This window comes from Leptonychotes weddellii, chromosome 16 (assembly GCF_054177405.1).
Source record: "Leptonychotes weddellii isolate Sample4059 chromosome 16, ASM5417740v2, whole genome shotgun sequence".
In the NCBI taxonomy this organism is placed as follows: domain Eukaryota; kingdom Metazoa; phylum Chordata; class Mammalia; order Carnivora; family Phocidae; genus Leptonychotes; species Leptonychotes weddellii.
This window is the reverse complement of record NC_138384.1, coordinates 48150741-48160141: the sequence shown is the minus strand read 5'-3', so window position 1 is coordinate 48160141 and position 9401 is coordinate 48150741. Positions and strand designations below refer to the sequence as shown.

Below are 9401 nucleotides of genomic sequence, written 5' to 3'. Positions count from 1 at the left end.
GAGGATGGGGGGGTCAGAATGGGATAACAGAAGGAAAGAAGAGACAGGGACAGAGTCATCCAGAGAGGGGGAGGAGAGACAGATGGGGAGAGACAGACAGAGACTGAGGGTTGGGGGGGGAGAGAGAAAGGGAGAGAGAAATGGGGGGGTGGGGGCAAGATCTTAATGGAGAGGAGGATGCTTTAGAGAGAGAAAAAGATGGAGAGAGAGAGAGAGAGAGGGAACGGACAAGAGAGTAAATAATAAGAGAAATTTAGGGGAGAAGGCTCTGAGTGGCAGAAGGTGGCTGGACACGGAAAGGCAGGTGCAGAAGGAGAGAGAGAGACCCAAAGAGAGAGATAGGTGGAGAGCGCTTGACTGGGAGAGACCCCGGGATCGAGACACAGAGAGACACTGAGGAGGCACCAGAAGGAAGCTGGAGGAAAACAGGAGAGGGGCCAGGCTCCGATGGATGAAGGAGGTCAGAGATCGAGGGCACCCGCGCCCCCTCCCCCACCACATCCCTCGCCCCTGATCCCTACCCCCATCCCCATTTCAAAGCCACCACCCCACCCCCACTAGCCTCCATCTCTCCACAGCATCGCCTGCCGCCGCCGCCGCCTCTTCCTGTCGTCATAGCAACAGGATCCAGGCGCCCAGCCAAGGCTGGCTGCAGCGCCGGAAACGAGGGGAGGGCCTTACCAAAAGGACCCCAGGAGCTGTCCCCTTCCCCCAAATCCAAGGGACAGCTCCACCTCCCCAGGCCTTCCCCCCCCCCAACAGCTGCCAAGGGCAAAGAGCCCCTGAGAATGAAATTCTCTTCTATTCAAGTTACGAGGGTAGTAAGCCCTTAGTTTCACTGACATTTCATCTCCCCACCCCCCCACCCTACCCGTCACTTGCTCCAGGAGCTAGATTCCCCCCCAAGATAGGAACGGGAGTGAGGGGGCAAACAGGAAGTGAGAAACTCGGGTGGAAATCGGTCTTGAACTCTGCCTGGGGCTGGGCGGGACAGCTCTGCAAGTTTGAAGAATAATGATTGTTGGAGTTCCAGGACTAGCCAGTGGGCAGGGGGTGGGACAACTCGAGGCAGAAAATCTGAGAGTCAGAAAGTTTGGTCTTGGATTCAAATCTCAGAGATGCCTGTAGCCAGTGTGTGACCTTGGACAAAACATTTCCTTCTTTCTAGACTCAGTTATAATGGAAACAAAAACTGCCTCCAATGTATGGAGAACGTGGATGAGAAAAGGTCTTTGCACACTGCTCTAGACAGGCAGTTATTTCAAGACTCTGTCCTCCGGCAAATGCTATCCAAAACCCAAAAGCTAGCCATGACCATAGACTTGGGCTAGGGAGTTTGCATGCTTCGATGTCTCGTGGAATTCTTACAGAATCCTTGCGACGTGGGCACTGACGTTCCCATATTACAGATGAGCAAACTGAGGCTCAGAGATGTATCGCAATGTACCCAATAAAGGCATAGTTGGAATAAAAGGCAGAGTTGGAGATGAAGCAGCCTCTTTGTGGGGCTTGACAGGGGTGGACAGCAATAGGGGAACTTCAAAGCCACTTAACATGCCATTTTGGGGTCAGCTCCTCCCTTTTGGGGACTGGCAGAGACAGAGAAAACCTGTATTCCCCACACACCCAATCCCCTCACCCTGGAGGAGCCATATCCTTCTGTACCCAGCATCTCTCATTTCCACTCGGAATTTCTAGAGGTCAGTTTACTTAATTCTCACCATGGCCACGGGGGAAAGGAGTTTAGAGAAGCATTCTGACACCCCTTGTTTGGAAGCAAAGAAACACCAGCCTCAAGGGAAGGGGCCTGGAATTCATTCATTTGAGAACTATTTGTCCCGCCTCTGTTCTTTTGCCAGGGAGAGGGACGCAGCTGTGAACAGTGATGGTCACCGATATAAATTGAGCACCAAATATTACAGACTTGAAGTCATTTGCAGGCATTGCCTTGGTCTTCCGGCTTCTGTCATTAGCCCCCATTTCAAAGATGTGGAGACTGAGACTGAGAGAGGTAAGCCCATCACCAAGGTAGGAAGTGGTTGCCCTCAGAGCCGGGGCTTCAGATCCCAGAGCCTGCGCTGTCTTCTAAACTGCCTCTGCTAAAAATAAACAACAAAAACAGAAACTTTCAAAGGGTGAAAACAACTATGAAGCTAATAAAACAAGCCAGGGTTTCTAAACCTCAGAACTAGTGATCCTTGAGGGGCAGTTCTCTGTGGCGGGGACCACCCTGTGCCAAACGCCAGTAGCAAGGGGTTATAATAAAAAATAATTTAGTCTGTCCCACTTCAAATCCTGTTCCTTTTTGGAAAAGCCTCTTAACGTTTTTAGCTGCTTCTTCTCTTACTTGCCTTTCCATCTGTAAATAATAATTATCTTCTGGATGTGTCAGCCTTATACATTATAGATTCCTTTTCTCTGATAGATAAGGTTTTAACTCCTGTCGACCTCACTTTTCCCCTCCCTTCTTCCCCGTGTAAATAGTTTAAGTTCTTCTGTTGGTTCATTTTGTGGCAGGAAGCGATAGACTTTACATCGTGATTGCTTGTTTCAGAGGGCGTATATCTGGTTTCTTTTTAGCAGCTTTATTGAGATAGAATCCACATACCAATACAATTCACCCAGGGAAAGTGTACCACTCAATGGCTTTTAGCTATAATCACAGAATAGGGCAACCATCGAGTTTAGATCCATTTCAGAGCATTCTTGTTAGCCTGTGGCTTTACCACCCACCCTAGCCAGCCATCATCCCCCACCACCCCCCACACCCTGCCCTAGCCCCAGACAATCACTAATCTACTTTCTGTCTGTGTAGATTTGCCTATCCTGGACATTTCATATGAATGGAGTCATACAATATGTGTTTCTTTGTGTCTAGCTTCTTTCTACTGAGCATGTTTTCCAGGTTCATCCCGGAATAATGATACATGTTGTGATATGTATCATTATTTCACTTCCTTTTACTGATGAATATCATTCCATTGTATGGATATATTACATGTTATTTATCCATTGGATATTCGGGTCATTTCCCCATTTTGGCTATTGTACATAATACTGCCATGAACATCTGTGTTCAAGTTTTTGCATTGGGCACATGTTTGCGTTTTTTAAAAAAGATTTTATTTTATTTTTTTAAAGGATTTATTTTTATTTTTATTTTTTACACTTTATTTATTTGAGAGAGAGAGAGCATGGGGCGGGGCGGTGGGGTGCGCAGAGGGAGACGGAGAAGCAAATTCCTTCCCACTGAGCAGGGAGTCTGAGGAGGGGCTGGATCCCAGGACCCTGGGACCATGACCTGAGCCAAAGGCAGATGCTTAACTGACTGAGCCACCCAGGCGCCCCCAAAGATTTTATTTTTTAAAAGTAATCTCTACACCCAACGTGGGGCTCAAACTCGCAACCCTGAGATCAAGAGTTGCATGCTCCACCAACTGAACCAGCCAGGCACCACGGACATAAGTTTTCACATCTCTTGGGCATATACCTAGGTGTGGCATTTCTGGATCCTATGTTTATCCTTTTGAGAACTGAGATAGCATCTCTGAACTTTGTGTTGTAGGACAGAAATGTTAGACCCACTGATCAACCTTTCAGTTCATGGAAGGACCCTTCAGAAGGGGTGTCACAGAATGTTCTGGTTATGGCCCCTTTCAGATCTCATTCCTATATTTGCTCATGAATTTATGTCACATTATCCAAGGTCTCGGGGCGCCTGGGTGGCTCAGTCATTGAGCGTCTGCCTTCGGCTCAGGTCATGATCCCTGCTTCTCCCTCTCCCACTCCCCCTGCTTGTGTTCCCTCTCTCGCTGTCTCTCTCTGTGGGATAAATAAATAAAATCTTAAAAAAAAAAAAAAACATTATCCAAGGTCTCCCATGGGTTTGACCCAGAGATCTAGAGGCTGTAGAATCAGAGATAAGTCTGCTAAGCCCCTAGGCTCGAGAAGGTCCTCTGCCCTTACTTCCCCTGATCCCATGTGGTCGGCAGAACTCTAAAATGACCCCCAATATTCTCACCCCCAGCATACACACTCTTTAGAATTGCCTCCCCTTGAGTATGGGCAAGCTTGTGAATAGGGTAAAGTGTCATTCCCATGATTAGATTACACTATGTGGCAAGGTGAAGGGATTTTGCACATGTAATTAAGGTCCCTAATCAACTGACTTGTAGTTAATCCTGGGTGGGCCTACCATAATCAGGCAATCTCTTCGCAAAGGGTCCAGAAGTGGCAGAGATTCAGAGCAAGCAATTCTCCTGCTGTCCTATGTCAGAGAGGGCCACGTGGTGAAGACCCGAGGATGACATCCGCTAGCAAGAACACAGGAACAATGTCAGGTGTACAATCACATGGAAATGATCTCTCTCTCCTGAGGGAGGTTGGGAGTGGACCTCTCCCTAATCGAACTTCCAGATGAGGATGCGGCCAGCCGGCATCTTGATTGCAGCCTTGGGAAGCCCCGAGCAGAGGACCCCGTGCCCTGTACTGGCATCCTGCGCCATGGAAAGTGTGAGATAATAAATACATGCTGCTTTTAACCACTTGTGGTCCTTTGTTACACGGCAGCCAATCACTAATAGACCCTGTAAATCACATTGCACTGTGAAGGTCACACAGGGACAGCTCAGCCAGGGGCGCATTAATGCCACCTCTCCATGTCTCCCTCTCCCCCACTCCCACAACCAGTCAGTCAGTCCCCGTGTGCGGGCCCCTCTCCCTCCTGGATCCCTTTCATATCCACCCCCTTCCCTCTGTCCTGCTCTTGTCTGGACTGTCCCACCAGCCGATGGATGCCACCGGTCTCCCTCCAGCCCGATTTTCACTCGGCCCCTAAAGGCTCTCCAACACTCAGAGCGGACCCTTTCCCTCCTCTGCTCAAAATTCTCTTATGGCTCCCTATTGCCCTCAGGAGAAAATATAAGCTCTTGATCTATGTCCTTTGCCAAGAGCACCAGTCTTGTCTTCTGCCATCCCCACACCTGCCTCCTGCAGACTGGAGTGGTTTTCCCCACTCTGCTCGGCTCCTTTACACTTCCGAGGTTCCTGAGTGTGGCTCCCTCACCTGGAACCCCTTCCACCTTGTCATCTCTTGGAATCTTCTTCCATCTCCCACATGAAGACTCAACTGAAATGCTCCCTCCTCTGGGAAGCCGTCCCTGACCTCCCAAGGCTGCATCAGAGGATACAGATGCAGGCTGCATCCCCCATGCCCTGTCGTGCCCCCATTAGAGCAGGGTGACTACCCTGCATTGTGACTGGCATGTCAGTCTGTCCCTCGCAGCAGAGTGGGGGCCGGTTCACTTCGCCATCCCCATAGTGCCCAATTTGGGTAAATAGGAAGCGTGGATCTGCAGGTGCCGAATGGATGGACGGAGAGATGGATGGAGGAAGGAGTGAAAGACTCGGGGAACAAGTGGATACATATTCTAGGGTCCTCGGGCAGCCAATTACAACCTCCCATCCCTGTCCAACCCCTCTCCCGCCTCATATCCTGCGTGTGCGTTCTCCCTCCCAGGTGCTTGAGTGTGTCTCGTCAACAACAGCTGGGGCCTTTGTGTTTTCTCAAGAGGAACAGAGTGGTGGTGGCGTGTTTTCCCGCTGTACCAGGAAGAGAAGATCAGCGTTTCTAAAATGTCCTCATTCAGGGTGAAGTGGAAATATTCCAGCGCTGAGGAATCAGGTGGCCCGAGTTCCAGTCCTTGCTTTTCCTTGCCTCTCTAAGGGACCCCAGAACCAAACACTTGTGCTCTGGGCACTTTGTCCTCCTGTCTGTAGAGGGGATGGGGTGGGGGTGTGGGTAGTGATCTCACTCCAGATGGGACGTCCTGGGACGATGATTCAAAGTTACACATCCAAGGAATTGTGGCAGAGTTTTGGGGGTATCTGTGAAGCTCTGGAAATTGCCTATGAAATTTTGTGAATATGGGTACTCTTTTCTGGAGGTCTATAGCTTTTATCTGGTTCTTGGAGGGACCCCTGATCTCCTACGAGTTAAGATTCACTGCCTATTGACAGATTTAACCAAATCTCATTTGTGTCAGTAAAAATTAAAAAAAAAAAAAGAAAAGAAAAGAAGAGGCAAGGGAGAGTACGTGAATGCAAAGATATTGTTTAAGGCAGGTTTCCTCAACCTGAGCACTAGTCACATCTTGGACCAGATCATTCTTTGTGGTGGGTGTCATCCTGTGCATCAGAGAGCATTCAGTAACATCCCTGGCCTCCACCCACCAGAGGACAACAGCACCCCCTCCCAAACTGTGATGCCCAAAAATGTCCCCCCGGGGGCATAATCAAAAATGATAACAATCGTTCCGTTGGGAAATGAGGCTGGGGTTGGGATCAGTGAGAAGATGAAAGGCACTTTTTTCTTTTGGTCCTTCTCTGCTGCTTACATTTGAAATTCATGACTAGGCATTAAACTTATAATAAAAGTGAGTTTATTGCTAAAATAAGTTACGTCCATTCAAGGGACACACACAGCTGTTGAATAAAATGAGGTGAATCTCTACATCTGACGTGCTTCTGCTTCCATAACAAACAATAGCAATGCTTAACACGTTTGGTCTCAGGACCCCTCTATACGCCTAAAAATTACAGGGGACCCCAAAAGCGTTTGTTTCTGCGTGTTATGTCTATTGATATGTAACATATTCAAAATTCAAACAGAGGAGACTTAATCTGTACTAATTTCAGGAAAATAATAAACTCATTGAATGTTTACATAAACAACTTATTTTAGTGAAAAATAAATGTGTTTTCCCAAACACACACAAAAATATAGTGGTCTTGGCTTACATTTTTGAGAGTCTATTCAATGTTTGGGCTACTAGAAGAAAGCGGGGTTCTCATATCTGCTTCCGCATTCAATCTATTGTGGTACCGCCCATCATGAAGCCACAAAAAGACTCTGGACCCTATACACTCATGAGAGACTAAAAGTGAAAAAGGCAAACCATATCTTCGTATTCTTGCAAAGGTGGTTTTGATCTCATGGACCCCGTCAACAGGTCTCAGGGATGCCCCAGGGTCCCTGGGCCACACTTCGAGAGCCACTAACACGTGTATGTGGTATTAGTCTGTAAATTGACTGGGTAACACGGTGTAAGAATAATGATAGATGGGGCACCTGGCTGGCTCAGTCAGTAGAGCATGCGACTCTTAATCTCAGGGTCTTGAGTTCAAGCCGGAGACTTCTTAAATCAAACAAAGAAAATGATGATAGGTAAATAGATGGAACTATGTGGCTTCAGGATACTCAGAGGTGTACAGCTTAGTGGTTAAGTGTGGTCGGTTCAGGAGACCCCCAGGATTCAAATCTTAGCTTGACCACTTACTAGCTGTGTGACCAGGAAAAGGTTAATTTATCTCTCTGCACCTCTAGGACCTCATTTATAAAAATGGGATGAATAGAAAAGCACCAGTTTCCCTGGGTTATTGAATGCAAAGTGGCTGGCACATAGGAAGCCGTCGATAAATTATGCAATTAATTTATGCAAACTGTCGTTATTAAGCATCCTTGAAAAACAATAAGTTAGCATTATATAACGGATACTAGATATTCTCCGTAATACATTGCCATGTGAAATTGGGAGGTGCAGAACTATGTGTATATATAAATGCTGTGTCCAATAAACATGTATGAGCTACATATTCACCTGTGTGGGAACGTCAGCTGTTCAATCACATGGAAATGATCTCTCTCTCCTGAGGGAGGTTGGGAGTGGACCTCTCCCTAATACACTTGTATATACTTCAATATGTAAATAGATTCTTGAAATTTTACATGGTATGATGAAAATACTTCAGGGTGTGGGGGACTTCTGGATGTCAAGAGGTCAGAAGGACTGACTTTTTTTTTTTTTAAAGATTTTATTTTTATTTATTTGAGAGAGAGAGAATGAGAGACAGAGAGCATGAGAGGGAGGAAGGTCAGAGGGAGAGCAGACTCCCTGCCGAGCAGGGAGCCCGATGCGGGACCCGATCCCGGGACTCCAGGATCATGACCTGAGCCGAAGGCTGTCGCTTAACCAACTGAGCCACCCAGGCGCCCAGAAGGACTGACTTTTCACAGCATTTTTTAAAAAGATAAACAAATCTTTAATCTTTAAGATCCCGTTCCATTTTCAAAAGTAAAAAACAAAACAACAACCAAAAAAACCCACAAAAACTTGGTTGGTTCTTTTTTAAAAAGAACATAAGCTTTAGGACATTAGGTTGTTAAGTTCTGGACAAAATGAGCAAATGTCCATCACTTGCACCGAAACTGCCCTTTCGGCAGGCAAGACAGACAGCACCAATCAACCCAATCAACGGGGACATCCTTTCCCACGGAGCAGGTAGATATTCAAAATCCCTCTCCACACCATGCTCCAGGCAGCCAGTAGGAATCGATTCGTCTTGACAAAGGAGCTGAAACATCTTTGCCATCCCAGATCTCAAGCATGACCTCCAGAAATTCCTGAAACCATTGGAAATGACTCAAAATATTTCCCTCAGGGAGTCTGATCCTGCTGAATCTTATTCTTCCCTGCTAACCTGCCCCCACCACTCTCCCTGTTCCAGAGGGATTTGGAGTCCTTCTAGCTCACCCCCCCTCCTTTTTACGGAAAAAGAAACTGAAGCCCCAGAGATTAAAAGACTTCTCAAGGTCACAGGATGAGTTTGCATCAAAGTCATGGGTGAAATAGAGTGGCTTGAGAGAGGAGGTTCTGGGACCAGGCAGGCCTGGGTGGAAATTCTCCTCTGCATCTCACGAGCTGGGTGATCTTATCGTCCCAAGTGCTAGTTTCTTCATCTACAAAATGGGGCTGTGTGCAATGCCTAGTTCCAGGAGGTCTGGGAGAATCCAATGAGCTAACACATGGAAAGTGCTCAGCACAGTGTCTGACACCTAATGATAGCTTGGTGAGTGTGGTCGTGATGGTGGGAGCTGTCCTGACCGCCCCCAAGAGCCTAAGTCCCAACAAGGCGAAGGAGCCAAAGGGCTAGCACTGTTTCCTTTTCAACACACTTCAAGAAGAAGCTTATTAAACATTCAGGCTGTTTTCAGTCCCTCTGTGGAGTAGGTGAGATCACAGATGTTAGGGCCCACTTGGAAGCCTCGGACAGGGGGCTGCTGGGAACATCTCATCAGATCACATTCGGGAGGAAAGTGTGCAGGGAGGAAAGTGTGCGTCTCATAGTAGGTGTTCAATCAACGCAGCAGTGATTGCTCAATAGAGCATTAGGAGAATCCACTGCTCCCCAGTGAGCAGGGAAGGAAGCTGAAATCGTTGTGCCTAGGTGACCCTGGGTGAGTCATTTCACTTCCACGGCCCTATCTGCAAAATGACTTCAGTAAATTCAACATGTAGGCTTGGGGAGAAAACCCAATGAAGCAATAAATGTAGAAGGAAGGC

General features: G+C 47.4%; 1 long non-coding RNA gene across 1 annotated transcript; it reads left to right on the top strand.

Annotated features, from left to right (window-relative positions):
* Positions 1-139: 139 nt before the first annotated feature.
* LOC115942350 (uncharacterized) lies at positions 140-4541 on the top strand. The gene is made up of 3 exons (XR_004076956.2): positions 140-460; positions 1860-2011; positions 4222-4541. It is a non-coding gene; the product is annotated as an uncharacterized LOC115942350 (long non-coding RNA).
* Positions 4542-9401: the final 4860 nt, after the last annotated feature.